This window comes from Heptranchias perlo, chromosome 9 (assembly GCF_035084215.1).
Source record: "Heptranchias perlo isolate sHepPer1 chromosome 9, sHepPer1.hap1, whole genome shotgun sequence".
Lineage (NCBI taxonomy): Eukaryota > Metazoa > Chordata > Chondrichthyes > Hexanchiformes > Hexanchidae > Heptranchias > Heptranchias perlo.
In genome coordinates this window covers 31,790,725-31,806,947 of record NC_090333.1, presented here as the reverse complement: position 1 = coordinate 31,806,947, position 16,223 = coordinate 31,790,725, and the positions used below count along the sequence as shown (strand labels likewise).

Genomic DNA, 16,223 nt, shown 5'->3' with positions numbered 1-16,223 from the left:
AAATTCAGGGCAGTAATCAAATCAAGTGGTTCAAATGTTATCCTAAAATGTAAAACCAGCTAATGTTCATCATCTGGATTCAGGTATTAGATTACTGTCTTAAATTCTGTTTGTGTATAATATATACACATGATAGTGAATGTACTTTACAATTGTTTTTTTTAACCACATCAGTGCAGTATTTTTGTTGCCAAGTCTTATAGAACCAAAAGGTATTTTGAATGAGCAGCAATACAGAATGACTAGATTATTTGTTTTTAATGGAAAATTATAAAGAACAGCTTGTACATATTATAAATATTTTTATGGCACAAATTTCCCCATAAAATTCTAAAAGAAGGTTGAAATGAAAGCTATGGCTTCTGAGATGATAGCTATTAGCTCGCACTCTCCTTACTTTTGAGCCATTCCAACAAAAAATTATATTTAGATCAAGGTTTCTACAGACGGTTTATAAAACGTGATCAATCTGTAATATTTGTAGTACCTCAGCCCATTTGGTCATTCATGCTGCAACTGAACCTAAATTAAAACACTTCATTATACAAAATATGATGTTTTACAAGAAGCTGTAACTGTACAAAAGATGACAGACATCTACTGGACTGACAAAATTCAGTGCGCTGAAAAATGAGAAACATGAATAATTAGGCAATATTTTATGCTTGGACATCCAAATGTTGTGTATGTAATGGGTTGAATGAGAGGTGATCTGGCCCATTGCAATTCTATGCTTGGATCAGGTATGGATTTATCTTGAGAGTCAACTGTGGATAGTGAATTCATTTAGAAGAAAACAGGATCTCCCTAAAATCAGTTGCATGGACAGACTTGCTTTGAGCAGTGCAAATGATAACATTCAAATTAAAGTAGGACATAAAGAAGTCTGCTGATCAAATAAACTCAAACATCTTTTCTAAAAAATACATTTCTCCACTTTCAAATTGCTTAACATTGAATCAGCAATACCTTGGACTTTTTGGTGAAGGAAGGGACAAACTATGGATTAAAATCTATGAATTCTATATTTGCTTTACAAAATCAGCCAAATTCTAGATTATCTGCAATAACATTGACCTTTGTTTATATATTTTGCAGTGAAAACAATGCAGTAATTATCACTGGGTCATTCAATGGAGATTCTGCAGCTGGTCACCAAAGCAAGAATGAATATTCAAAATACAACAAACCTTTTAATTTTATTCTCCAAAAGAAATCGGAATTTAGGTGCATCTAAAAGTGCAGTTTGATTGGAGCATTAAAGCCTTTGGGCCAGCATGGCTCTATGTAAAACACAGAGAAGAGACTCCTGCTTTTGATGAGGCAAGAGTCCATTTGTTTTTTTTTCTGAGCAAGTTACACAAGATGGAATACTCTTGGGAAGGCAGAGAAAATGGTGCCCAGACTCATTACCAAACCTTGACATGCAAACCATGAAGTTTGCAGAGCGTAGGAGAAACTACATTATGCAATTATTGCAAACCAAGGATATGCAAGATCATGTAGAATACAAAGAAATTCTGAGGTGCAGAAGTACGTAATACAAAGAAATCCCCTGCAGTATAGAAATTTAATAACATTAAGTACCAAGAATAAATAACAAATAAAGAATCAGGTGCTCTGCATGCAGCCTATACATAATGATTCCTACCTAACCCTCTTTTGGGTAACAAATGACGTACCAAAATTAACTTCAAGAATGTAACTCATTACTAGAATAATCCTGAAAGATTTGATGTCCTACATCGATTGATGCAAGTTAAATTCAAATTAACACCATTTTTCATGGGGTACATCACAATTGAGTTATATTCACTATTTGTGAGCATTCTGATAGTTTCTAAAGAGAATGGGAAATTACTGCACAGGTAACATTCTTGTAGTACTGTGACCTTTTTTCAAGAATGAGGATTTAAAATATGTCCATTACACTACAGACAATTACAACATGGAAGCAGATCGTTCAGCCCAATCAGTAGTTGGTATTCATCTGCCAAACAAGCAGTAGTCCTAATCTCATGTCTCCTACTTGTTCCCATATCTCTTCATCTTCCTTTCCTTCAACCACCTATCTAACCTATCCTTGAAAGTTGAAATAGTCTCTGCTTCACTGACTAACTTCAGTAGTAAGGAGTTGCACAACACCAGGTTATAGTCCAACAGCTTTATTTGAAATCACAAGCTTTCGGAGCTTTGCTCCTTCGTCAGGTGAAGTGAAGAGATGCATATAGGCACAGCATATATAGTCAGAGAACAATGCCTGGTGATTACAGATAATCTTTCTAACTGCCCTTTATCACACCTCAGCAGAGAGTTAGAAAGATTATCTGTAATCACCAGGCATTGTTCTCTGACTATATATGCTGTGCCTATATGCATCTCTTCACTTCACCTGACGAAGGAGCAAAGCTCCGAAAGTTTGTGATTTCAAATAAAGCTGTTGGACTATAACCTGGTGTTGTGCGACTCCTTACATTTGTCCACCCCAGTCCATCACCGGCATCTCCACATCATAACTTCAGTAGTGTATTCCACTGCCTCACAACCCTCTGAGTAAAAGGTTTCTCTTGTTCTCTGTCCTAAATCTCTTTCAATTAATCTTATATCTATGTCCCCATAACCACTGGAAACAGTCCATTCCTATCTACTCTGTCCTACCCCTTCATAATTTTAAACATCTGTCAAATCACCCCATAATCATCATAATACGTCAATGTTATTTCTCAGTCAATTATGGCCTATTCCTGCTCCTATTGCTTAAGTTCTTATTTTGGACTCTAAAGGAATCAAGGGAGAGGGGATCTGACAGGAAAGTGGAGTTGAGGTCGAAGATCAGCCATGATCTTACTGAATGGCGGTGCAGGCTCGAGGGGCCCTATGGCCTATTCCTGCTCCTATTTCTTATGTTATTGTTATACAATAAACTTGTAACAATTACATCAAAATTGTTAATTCTTCGGTATGGAATTCGCAACACATGAACCACATGGAGCATCCTACCAATCAGTATCCACCATTGGCAAAAACAAAGGACAATACTGCCCCAGAACTCCATGGTATACAGCACAGTATATAATATAACCTGAGTTTACAGAAGGCATAAATCAACCGGATGCCTCAGTTAAATTACTGTCTGGTAATCATTCCTACAGATTGATTATCTCTTGCAAAAATTTGTAAGCCGTCTGTCTTTGTTACAATTCTTGTTGTACTTTGTTATGCCACCAAATATATATTCCAATCTAAAATTACTCCTGGGTAACCATTACTCTTTATAACCATTTCTAGGCATCCATTGCTGAAAATGCATTAGTTTCCTTATAATCACTCGAGAGTGTTTTATTCTCTGTAAATTTTATAAACACACTCCTCCCGTCTGTCCCGTTCAATACTTTAGAATCATAGAATGTAACAACACAGAAAATGGCCATTTGATCCATCGATTCTGCACCAGTGTTTTTCTCCACAAGACTAATTCCATTCTTCTGCTCACTCCCCATACACTTTAATATTCCTCTTCGTCAAGCAACTACCTAATTCCCTTAAGAAAGAATACATGGGCCCTGAATTTCCTTGGACTTTATGCCACTGCACTGCTGTAACATTGCCAGTGAAGTTACAGCAGCACAGCGGCATAAAATCCAAGGAAATTCACTGCCAAGGTCTCTGCTTTAACCAGGGTTTATGGTAGAAAATTCCACATTCTAACTACCCTCCATCTAATATTTTTTCCTAGCCTCCTTTAATTCTTTGTGATTATTTATCATTTGTGCACTAGTATTACTACCTCACTGACCAATGAAAACAATCTATCGTTATATACCTTATCGTTGCCCTTCATAATCAAGTCACCGCTTAACCTTCCCAGCTCTAGTGAAAAAAACCTCTAACTTTTCAAGTCTTTCTTCATGACTGTAACCGCTCATCCTTGGTCCTAATCTAGTGAACTGGCTGCATCTTTTCCATTGCTTTTATATACTTCCCGTATTGGGGGTAAAAAGATATACAGTTGGGGTAAAAAGATATACAAAATGCTAACTGTGGCCTAACAAAAGTCTTGTACAAGTTCAACATTCCCTCCCTGCATTCTGTCCCTCTAGATACAAAACCAAGGATTCTGAGGCCTTTTCGGCTTGTGCTACCATTTTTAATTACCTGTATATCTGCACACCAAGGTCCCTCTGCTCCTCTATTCAATTAAAAATTTTAAGCTGTATTTTCATTCCCTATTTTTTCTTCCAAAATTTTATTTGATTCATTCATATTTTTCTGCACTGAACTACATCGGTCAATCGTGCTAGTCTATCGATGTCCTCCTGCAGTCTTTCACAAATTGTCATCACAATTTGCCATATCCCCAATTTGGTGTGACCACTACTCACCAAACCTTTCCATTATGAGAAGTTACCTTTACTTTCTGCCATCCAACCATTTCCCTATCCAAATGGCCACATTCCCTTTAACTGCATGTGGCATTATCTTTTCCATGAGACTTTCACGTATGTACCGCTTTTTGAAAATCCACATAAACCATATCTACTGCATTTCTTTATTGATCGTCTCTGTTATTTCTTCAAAGAATTCTATAAGATAGTCAAACATAATCTGTTTTAGAAATCCATGCTGACTGGTTCTGATTAGACCATAAGACCATATGAGATAGGAGCAGGAGTAGGCCATTCGGCCCCTCGAGCCTGCTCCGCCATTTAATGAAATCATGGCTGATCTGATTTTTACCTCAACTCCACTTTCCCAACCTTTCCCCACATCCTTTGACTCCCTTGCTGATCAAAAATTTGTCTAACTCATCCTTGAATGTATTCGATGACTCAGCCTCCACAGCTTTTTGGGGTAAAGAATTCCAAAGATTCACAACCCTCTGAGAGAAGAAATTCCTCCTCGTTTCTGAGACTATGCCCCCAAGTATTAGATTCCCCCATGAGGGGTAACATCCTCTCAGCATCTACCCTATCGAGTCCCCTTAGAATCTTGTATGTTTCAATAAGATCTCCTCTCATTCCTCTAAACTCCAATGAGTATAGACCCAACCTGTTCAATCTGTCCTCATAAGACAACCCTTCCATACCCGGAATCAACTTAGTGAACCTTCTCTGAACTGCCTCCAATGCAAGTATGTTCTTCCTTAAATAAGGGCACCAGAATTGTATGCTGTACTCCAGGTGTGGTCTCACCAGCACCCTGTACAGTTGTAGCATGACTTCCCTGCTTTTATACTCCATCCCCCAAGAAATAAAGGCCAATATTCCGTTTGCCTTCTGGATTACCTGCTGCACCTGTATGTTGACTTTTTGTGTTTCATGTACGAGGACACCCTGATCCCTCTGTACCACAGCACTGTACAGTATTTCTCCATTCAAATAATATTTTGCTTTTTCATTTTTCCTCCCAAAGTGGATGACTTCACATTTTCCCACATTATATTCCATCTGCCAAATTTTTGCCCATTCGCTTAACCTGTCAATATCCCTTTGCAGACACTTTGGGCCCGATATTAGGAGGGAGGTGGGTTGCCAGCGGGGGTTGACTGGGCAAGTGGGTAACCCGCCCAGTAAAATCGGTGGGTTCCCCCGCGATCATAAGTAAATTGAAGCCACTTACCTTGGCTTCCGGGTTACGCGCTGGAAAGCTGCGCAGCGGGCGGACTGCGCACCCACATCATGGGCTGTCAGCTGGAGGAGCCCTATTTAAAGGGGCAGTCCTCCACTGACTGACGCTGCAGAAAGGAGCCACAATTACAGCATGGAGCAGCCCAGGGGGAAGGCTGCTCCCAGGTTTAATGATGCCTCACTCCAGGTCTTACTGGATGGGGTGAGGAGGAGGGGAGGACAGAGATCTTCTCCCCGGCGGACAGGAGGAACTGGCCTGCCTCTGCCACCATGAAGGCCTGGCTTGAGGTGGCAGAGGATGTCACCAGCGCCACCAACATATCACGCACCTGCATACAGTGCAGGAGGCGCTTCAATGACCTAAGCAGGTCAGCCGAAGTGAGTACACTTACTCATTCCCCTACACTCCGTCTGCCACATCACCGCCCCCACCCCACATCTCCTTCTGCACTGCCAACACTACTCTGTCACATCACCCCTTACACCCACTCAAAGCTCATCCTCATCTTACCTGCACTTACTCACCTTGCCAGGACTCATCCCACCACTAACACTCAACCCAATCCTCATACAATCTCATGGCTCTATCTCATACTCACCATCTGATGCATCTCTTTCACAGTCAGCCTCACCCAACCTGCCCCTACCTGTGCTGCAGCCACAGGGCATGCATCACATACGTGTAGTAGGAAGCATAAGGCAAACGTGTCATGAACATGAAGGGGATGCACAAGGGTGTTTGAGGGTTTGTCATGGTTTTTACTTATATTTGATTTCTGATCAACTCTCATTACACATTATATTGTCACCACTACTGCCACGTCTTGGCCATCCTTGACTGGCTTGTGCAATAATGCCCTTTCATGAGGTTGGCCATGAACACCCTTGATGCCACCCATTGGGTCACCCTACAGTGGGTGCATGTGTAGCTGCACAACCACTTTGTTGCGCAGCACTGTGTTGTGTAGCTCAATGTGGCGGAGGTGGAAAGCGTGCCTGGCGAGGCTGGTGATGTTGGTCGTCCTCCAATGGAGTGATGAATGCAGCAATGGAACCCTACCCCCCCATCCTGACGGTGTGAGTGTCAGGAGGTCCACAAAGTAGGTAAATGTGTTTGGACAGCAGAGTTTAGGATATGATTTAATAATTTTGAGTGTGGAGACAACGCTGTGGCAGGCAAAACTTTGTCTGAGGTGACAGAGTGCCCTGCTGCAATGAATGAGGGTTTACCCCACACCTGTTAAATGGACCTTTGCAGCTGCCATTGGCTGCTGGCTGCAACATGTCTGTTTAAACAAGGAGTGTTTCCCTAGCATGGGAAACACGCTCTGGGTAGTCCAAAATCCGAATCCTCCTAAAATCTCCAACTAATGAGGTCTTTAAATGACCTCAACTACCCAGATAATGATCTTAAGTGGGATCCTGCCGGCATTGATTGCCAGTGGGAGTCCTGCATGCGGGGGCTGCGCGCGCACCGATTCGCGTCATTGGGGAACCCAGAAGTGGGCGGGTTGTGGGCAGGTTGGAGCCGGGCTCTGGACCCGCTCCGGGCATCCCCAATTTTAGGAGCCCTCCCGCCATGAACGCACCCACTCGGCCATCCGAAAATTGACTCCTTTGTGTCCTCATCGCAACTTGCTTTTCCACCTATCTTTGTATCATTAGCAAATTTGGCCACAAGACACTCTGTTCCTTCATCCAAGTCATTGATATATATTGTAAATAGTTGAGGCCCCAGCACTGATCCCTGTGGCACCCCACTAGTTACAGATTGCCATTTTGAAAATGACCCTTTTATTCTGACTCTTTGTTTTCTTTTAGTTAGCCATCCTCTATCCATGCCAGTATATTATCCCCAACACCATGAGCTCTTGTGCAGTAATCTTTTATGTGGCACCTTATCAAATGCCTTTTGGAAATCCAAATATACTGCATCCACTGGTTCCCCTTTATCCACCCTGCTCATTATTTCCTCAAAGAACTCGAATAAATTTGTCAGAAATCATTTCCCCTTCATAAAACCATGTTGACTCTCCTTGATCGTATTGTGAGTTTCGAAATGTCCTGCTACGACTTCCTTAATAATGGATTCTAGCATTTTCCCAATGACAGATGTTAGGCTAACTGGTCTATAGTTACCTGCTTTCTGTCTCACTCCCTTCTTGAATAGGGTTGTTACCTTTGCGGTTTTCCAATCCGCTGGGACCTTTCCAGAATCTAGTGAATTCTGGAAGATTACAACCAATGCATCCACTATCTCTGTAGCCACTTCCTGTAAGACCCTCGGATGCAAGCCATTAGGTCCAGAGGACTTGTCAGCCTTTAGACCCATTAGTTTACCTAGTACTTTTTCTCTAGTGATAGTGATTGTTTTTAGTTCTTCCCTCCCCTTTGCCGCTTGATTTTCTACTATTATTGGTATGTTATTAGTGTCTTCTACTGTGAAGACAGATACAAAATATCTGTTCAATTCCTCTGCCATTTCCTTGTTTTCCATTACTATTTCCACAGTCTCATCCTCTAAGGGATGAATGTTTACTTTAGCTACCCTCTTCCTTTTTATATACTTGTAGAAGCTTTTACTGTCAGTTTTTATATTTGTTGCTAGTTTACTCTCTCAATTTATTTTCTCCCTCTTTATTATTCTTTTAGTCATCCTTTGCTGGTTTTTAAAGTTTTCCATCCTTGACTTCCTTAGTTAGCCATGGTTGGTTCACCCTTTTTGTGGACTCTTTCCTCCTCACAGGATTACATCATGTTTCTCCAAATTCTTAGCAATTTCATCTCATGTTAAAGATTCTGAACAGTTTATCAACCAGCCTACAGTTTCCTGTTTTATCCCAGTGTCTGTTTTTCAAGAGGGGAATTACATTTGTCACCCACCAGTCTTCTAGCATAAATCTTCTAGCAAGAATGACTGCTCTTGACATCAAGGCAGCATTTGACAGAGTGTGGCACCAAGGAGCCCTAGTAAAATTGAAGTCAATGGGAATCAGGGGGAGATCTCTCCAGTGGCTGGAGTCATACCTAGCACAAAGGAAGATGGTAGTGGTTGTTACAGGCCAATCATCTCAGCCTCAGGACACTGCTGCAGGAATTCCTCAGGGCAGTGTCCTAGGCCCAACCATTTTCAGCTGCTTCATCAATGACCTTCCCTCCATCATAAGGCCAGAAATGGGGATGTTCGTTGATGATTGCACAGTGTTCAGTTCCATTCGCAACCCCTCAGATAATGAAGCAGTCCGAGCCCGCATGCTGCAAGACCCGGACAACATCCAGGCTTGGGCTGATAAGTGGCAAGTAACATTCGCGCCAGACAAGTGCCAGGCAATGACCATCTCCAACAAGAGAGTGTCTAACCACCTCCCCTTGACATTCAGCGGCATTACTATCACCGAATCTCCCACCATCAACATCCTGAGGGTCACCATTGACCAGAAACTTAACTGGACCAGCCACATAAATACTGTGGCTACAAGAGCAGGTCAGAGACTGGGTATTCTGCGGTGAGTGACTCACCTCCTGACTCCCCAGAGCCTTTCCACCATCTACAAGGCACAGGTCAGGAGTGTGATGGAATACTCTCCACTTGCCTGGATGAGTGCAGCTCCAACAACACTCAAAAAGCTCGACACCATCCAGAACAAAGCAGCCCGCTTGATTGGCACACCATCTACCACCCTAAACATTCACTCCCTTCACCACCGGCGCACTGTGGCTGCAGTGTGTACCATCCACAGGATGCACTGCAGCAACTCACCAAGGGCTTCTTTGACAGCACCTCCCAAACCCGCGACCTCTACCACCTAGAAGGACAAGGGCAGTAGGCACTTGGGAACACCACCATCTGCATGTTCCCCTCCAAGTCATACACCATCCCAACTTGGAAATATAATCGCTGTTCGTTCATCGTCGCTGGGTCAAAATCCTGGAACTCCCTACCTAACAGCACTGTGGGAGAACCTTCACCACACGGACTGCAGCGGTTCAAGAAGGTGGCTCACCACCACCTTCTCAAGGGCAATTAGGGATGGGCAATAAATACTTGCCAGCGACGCCCACATCCCATGAACGAATAAAAAAAAATTCTTTTCCATTGAATTTTGGAACATTATAGTCAGAACCTCAGTTACTTCTTCCCCAGCTTCTCTCAGGATCCCCAGATATGAACAATCAGGTCCTGGTGATTTGTCTACCTTAAGTTTGAGTAACTACTTTAGTACATCTTTCTTTGACTAATAACCTCCAATAGTTTTCTACACCTCTCTCTGCTGGTTCTACAATCCCAATTCCCACCTCCTCTCTGAAAACCCGAGGCAGAGTACTATTTGAGTATCTCAAACATTGTCTCATTGCCCACCACTAGCTTGCCTCCTCATCTCTTAATGGCCCAATCCTTGCAGTGACCATCATCTTACAACTAATGTGAGAATAAAAAACATTTTCATTGGCCTTTATGTTTTTTGCTAATTTTCTCTCATACCCCCTCGTAGCTTCTGTAACCTCACTTTTTGTAGCTTTCCTGTTTTTTTTAAATTTGTTCTGGCTTTCTTTATCTGTCCTGTAAACACTAAATGCTTCCTTTTTAAATTTCAAATTTAATCTAATCTTTCTATTCATCCATGGAACCCCAGCCTTTCATAGATTTTATTTTCTTATTGGAATATACTTAATTTGTATTTTTACAATCTCATATAATTATTATTCCATTGCTGATCAACTATTCTATTTACCAATTTTTCCTTCCATTTAATCTAGATAAGGTTACTTTTTATTTCACTATAACTTTCTTTTTTTCTCCAGTTCAACTATCTTTGTCCTCAGCTTTTCCTTTTCTGTTCTTATATGTGACCTGAATTATATCGTGGTCACTGCTTCCCAATGATTAGGTGACCTATTTACTCCATTTCATTACACAGAGCTAGAACAAGTAGTACTTCTTTGTTTGTTGGAACAGCAACACGTTGATTGAGAAATAGTCACATATGCATAATAGTCACACATTGCATAAACACCCTTTCTCATCTTGATGCAATAAAAGAAGTTACAGTAAGTTTGTTGTAAGAAGATACCATATACTGGTTAAGAAATTTATAAATGCTGTACTTTCACAATTGTAAACAATTTTACAACACCAAGTTATAGTCCAACAAATTTATTTTAAATTCCACAAGCTTTCGGAGGCTTCCTCCTTCCTCAGGTGAACGGTGTGGAAATGAAATTTTTGAATCCTTCGCATTTGAAAATCACAGAACAATGCCTGGTGATTACTGCCCGTTGCCAAGGCAATCACAGTGAGCAGACAGAAAGGTGTCACCTAAAAGGCCACCGAATATACAAACCCCCAAGAAAAAGAGAGAAGGAAGACAGTCAATGACCCGTTATATTAAAAACAGATAATATTATGGGTACTTTCACAAAGTTGACAATTTTTGTTCCTTATTCAACTCCAATAAATTTAGTCAAATTAGCATTGTTACTTTGACCTCTACACATGACTGATATTTTGTTGACTATTTTTGTCAACGTGAGAGACAATGTGGCCAGCTTTTCACTGATGGTATCAAAATTCCAACCCAGACATAAAGGGGAAGTGCGAGGGAAAGGGTGGGAACATAAGGAGGCACTTATCCGCTGGTTTCAGAACACGCGTGGGATAGATGCACTTATCAGCGGCCTCTTTCTAATCCAAAAAGCCAAGCAGTTTGTTGAAGCACTTGGCAGGTCACTCTGAGGCTTTAGCGATGGAAGTCTCGCCACCACATAGGATTCCACCATGCACATGGAGAAAAACTTAGCTCAGATGCCTGAAACTGACACCGATGACGAGAGGTAGTTGGCGCAATGTGAGCTGACATCACGGACAATGATGACGAGGGGGAACAGGACCCGGAAGTAAAGAGATTATGGTAATGCCGGCAATGTTCACCCTGAGGTTTTGACATTGCTGCGTGCTATGGAGCAGCATCCAGGTATAGAATCAGGCAGGCAAGCACAAATAAAGATGGACAAGTTTGGCAACCATCTTGCCAGAAAAAGACAATGCAGACGCGGATTAGAGATCTTTGCCGGAGACAAGTAGGACTGCTGCTGTATAAAGTGTAAAGTTCAGTAACAATTACATGCTCTATAAAGTATAAGTTACTCTATTTTTGATATTTTTAAGCAAATTTGTCTTATACAAATCCAAGTTGTTGTTGTAACGCCTTTAACATAGTAAAACGTCCCAAGGCACTTCACATGAGCATAATCAAACAAAATTTCACACGAGCCACATAAGGAGGTCTTAAGACAGGTGACCAAAAGCTTGGTCAAAGAGGTAGGTTTTAAGGAGCGTCTTAAAAGAGGAGCGAGAGGTAGGGAGGCGGAGAGGTTTAGGGAGGGAATTCCACAGCTTGGGGTCCAGGCAGCTGAATCGCCAATGGTGGAGTGATTAAAATCGAGGATGCGCAAGAGGCAAGAATTGGTGAAATGCAGAGATCTCGGAGGGTTGTCGAGCTGGAGGAGGTTACAGAGATAGAGAGGGGTGAGGCCATGGAGGGATTTGAAAACAAGGATGAGATTTTCAAAATCGAGGCGTTCCCGGACTGGGAACCAGTGTGGGTCAGAGAGTACAGGGGTGATGGAAGAATGGGACTTGGTGCAAATTAGGATATGGGCAGCAGAGTTTCGGATGAGCTCAAGTTCATGGAGGGTGGAAGATGGGAGACCGGCCAGGAGAGCATTGGAATAGTCCAGCCTGGAGGTAACAAAGGCATGGATGAGGGTTTCAGCAGATGAGCTGAGGCAGGGCAGAGTCGGGCAATGTTACGGACGTGGAAGCAGGCGGTCTTGGTGATGGAGCGGATATGTGTTCGGAAGCTCATCTCAAGGTCAAATAGGATGCCAAGGTTGCGAATGGTCTGGTTCAGCCTCAGACCGTGGCCAGGGAGAGGGATGGAATTGGTGACTAGGGAATAGAGTTTGCAGCAGGGACTAAAGACAATGGCTTCGGTCTTCCCAATATTTAGTTGGAGGAAATTTTTGTTCATCCAATGTCGGACAAGCAATGTGACAAATGAGAGACAGTGGAGGGGTCGAGGGAGGTGGCTGTGAGGTAGAGCTGGGTGTCGTCAGCGTTAATGTGGAATCTGATGTTGTGTTTTCAGATGATGGGGCAGCATGTCGATGAGAAAAGGAGGGGGCCAAAGATAGATCCCCTTGGGGGATTCCAGAGGTAACTGTGTGGGAGCGGGAAGAGAAGCCATTTGCAGGTGATTCTCTAGTTACAACTGGATAGATAAGAATGGAACCAGGCGAGCACAGTCCCACCCAGCTGGATTACTGAGGCGAGGCACTGGAGGAAGATGGTGCGGTCAACCGTGTCAAAGGCTGCATACAGGTCAAGAAGGATGAGGAGGGATAGTTTACCATCGTCATGGTCACACAGGATGTCATTTGTGGCTTTGATAAAGGCCGTTTCAGTACCGTGACTAAACTATTGACCTAAGTAAATAAATTTGATGAAACCGCATACACACTGGTAATTTGGGTGCATTTTAAATGTCAGTTTAATTTTTGGGAAGAGCTACTTAACGTCCTCCTCCTATAGCTGGCAAAATGCGATAACACAAACGTGCCCTATAAGCGGTGGGGACTATATAAGGTTAGTATAAATTAATTTTATTAAGACAAGAAAAGTGTAACAACTTTCAACTTTGAACAATGACATATACAAATAGCTGTGGGCGCATATATATATATATATATATATATATATATATACACACACACACACACACACACACACACAAAACTTATCCAACTCTGAACACTGTAGAAGCTGAATTGGGGTTGTAACACATTTGTAGGGAACTACCTTGGCGATAAACACTTGTTCAGCTTCTTTTCCCCCCAAGTTAATATTGCAGATTTCTCAGTGATAAAAGTGTACATGTGGATTCAAGGACAGGAGATTACAATCATTAAAAATTACCATAAGCAATATATCAAATGGATGAAGAGAAATTAATAATGAAGCAGATACTTTTACATGGTTGTATTATTGCAGTAATTTTTTTTCTATCAGATCTTTTTCATTCAATGTGAAATATACAGTAGACACAGCCCATTATTGTATCCACATATATAAATACAATTCTGAGAAAATATGTTATTCACAGGATAGCCTATGACTAGTTTGAATTACATTCTAGGATCACTTCTGAATTATTACTAACAAAACCAAATACACAGAACCTTCTACTTTGCAGTTGCTTCAACCCTAAACTCAAAAGCTTCAGATGAACAATGGTAAAACTGGTATGTCAAATTAGATCTATATCACCTGCAGTTATTGTTTTTTTCAAATGCTTTATGCACATTTTATTAAAAAGACCAAACTATTGACCTAAGTATTTCAGAGGTGACTGAGTGTTGATTATAAATCGCTGAACACTAAGATCATTGTTGTAGACTGGAGGTCACTTCTGTAACCTGAGGGGAAATGTTTTACACTTCAGAACCAAAAATTGCAGCCAATGTTTGTTTTACTAAACTCAGTTTATTTTTTTTTTTACAACTTCTAACCTAGTTTCCCCAGGAAAACCCTTCACTAGTGTGTGGCCTCTTCAGCAGTAAGGAAGGATTATCTAAACTGTAGATTTTTCCATAATCTCCATCAAAGCCAGACCATGATCAACCAGCAAAAAGTGCACATGTAGTCCAGCTTCTCAAGTAGGACTTTACATCTATCGGCTCAGTTGAGAACTTGAAAAACTCACTCTCATCAGTGGCAAAATGGTTCAAGTGACAGTGAAGTAATGCATACTGGTTCTGCAGCATTCGCTTACCCCAATCTTTACCAGGTCTCTTTCAACAATGCCCTTTATTTTGTCAGAAGGCGGCACGCCAGAGTAGCCCAAAATTATTTAGCTTCCAATTTTCCCTTATTATGGTGGGTAAAGCATTGTGACAAAAATTAGGCATTTTTGTCCACAACTCAGTATGTTAGTGTACTAGCTTCTCTAATACTGTCAATGTACATAATGTGTTAAGGACCAGGTTCAATCACAGAAATAACGTCCTAGTTTAACTTAATACAATTCCTACAGAATTAGTCATTTATTGGAGACTGCTGTTCGAGGGAGGGGCCAAACCATTCAATTCAAATACAAACATTTTGTTGGATTAGTTCAAATATGTGTTTGATTGTTAACTTCAAAACAGCTGCCAAACAGTTATTTAAACCTGCTTGGTCTTCTGATCACTTTTTTAAAAAAAAACTATTCATCGACTTGTCTTGTTCAAATCAGACAGTCTGCCTGAAGCCTTTGAAGAGAGATGGTCAAGCCAGATAGCTTCCATATATGGTGAGCTAAAGAAAGGAACCACAATGTAAGTATATCACATAACATCATTTAGTGCAGCAGCCATAAATTATTGTGTTTTACTACTTGAGGAGCTAACCAAACTTAATAACTATTGTAAAATTAAATGTTGTGTTACTGCAACCACTTGTTCTTTTACTGTTTAATAAATTTGTTCCGCAGTTAAAGTCGAAGTCAAAGTCTAGTGTAGTGTTATTCTGCTGCCTTCTGAAGAGAAGGAGGATCACGTGAGAAAATTAGTAGCTGAAATAAACTGAATAGGGTTCTCTATTTGTTCCCTGGACTTGCTATAAATTTATTTAGATATCTGGGCAAGTGAAAACACTTTTTCTGAGACATACGGAGCTACAGCTCACTTATGAGAGTAATCTGAAATGCTGAAGCCAAAAATATCTAGAATGAAAAATAGTAAAGAAACCCCAAAATGTAAAACGCATCTCCATGACAGCTTTACTGAGAAAAAGGTGCGTATCACATATACAGCTGCATCCTGCCTTTCCACGTTGTAGCGTGTTAGTCTACCAAGCACTACATCACTGTGTATGCCCTGCAGCTCTTTATTTAAATGTTATGCACATATGCAATTTTGATAATTTTGGCGACATTTTATGTGCCAGCCATTGGCAATTATGAGGGTGATTTTATGCTATTCAGTCATTGCTCCTGGGAACTGGACAAAGGCTGCCAAACACATTTTCATCAGGGCTCTCAACAGCCAACAGAGGAGGAAGGTCTCTGTCTAAGACTGTATCACGGCAAACATGCCTCATATAGTCCCCTGATTTGAAATGAAAGCTGTACCCTTTTTTGTTCTATCTGCAGGAATTAATATTTCTAAACCTAGGTCAAGAAATTACTGGTGGCCTTATTTATTTCGAAGTCAACTTTTTTTTGTTTTTACCGACGCACTCCAGCTACAGCAATGATTTCCTCAACTTGTGGTCTGTTGATGTGCAACTGACAAGGTAAAATATTTTCATTATCTTTTTGAGCTGTTAGTCCCTGAAATAATCATGGGGAACTTCAGCTCCCATATTCACGCCTTCCAATGACAGTGGAAAACGAAGTAAAATTTGTAAACTTCTACTCTCCCAATTTTTTCCTCCATCCTATTTATTGACTCCTTTCCAGGATATATTACAATGAGAACGAGTTATCTTAATAGCTCACCGAAGTGACCAATCTTCATGTGAAAGCCTAGAAACTTATCAGCTAGTTATTCAACTGC

At 41.2% G+C, this 16,223-nt stretch overlaps 1 protein-coding gene across 1 annotated transcript in view; it reads right to left on the bottom strand.

Moving 5' to 3' along the window:
• The window catches only part of LOC137325251 (ERI1 exoribonuclease 3-like), a 322,541-nt gene that overhangs the window by 226,683 nt on the left and 79,635 nt on the right, over positions 1–16,223 (bottom strand). The gene's annotated exons all lie outside the window — the stretch shown is intronic.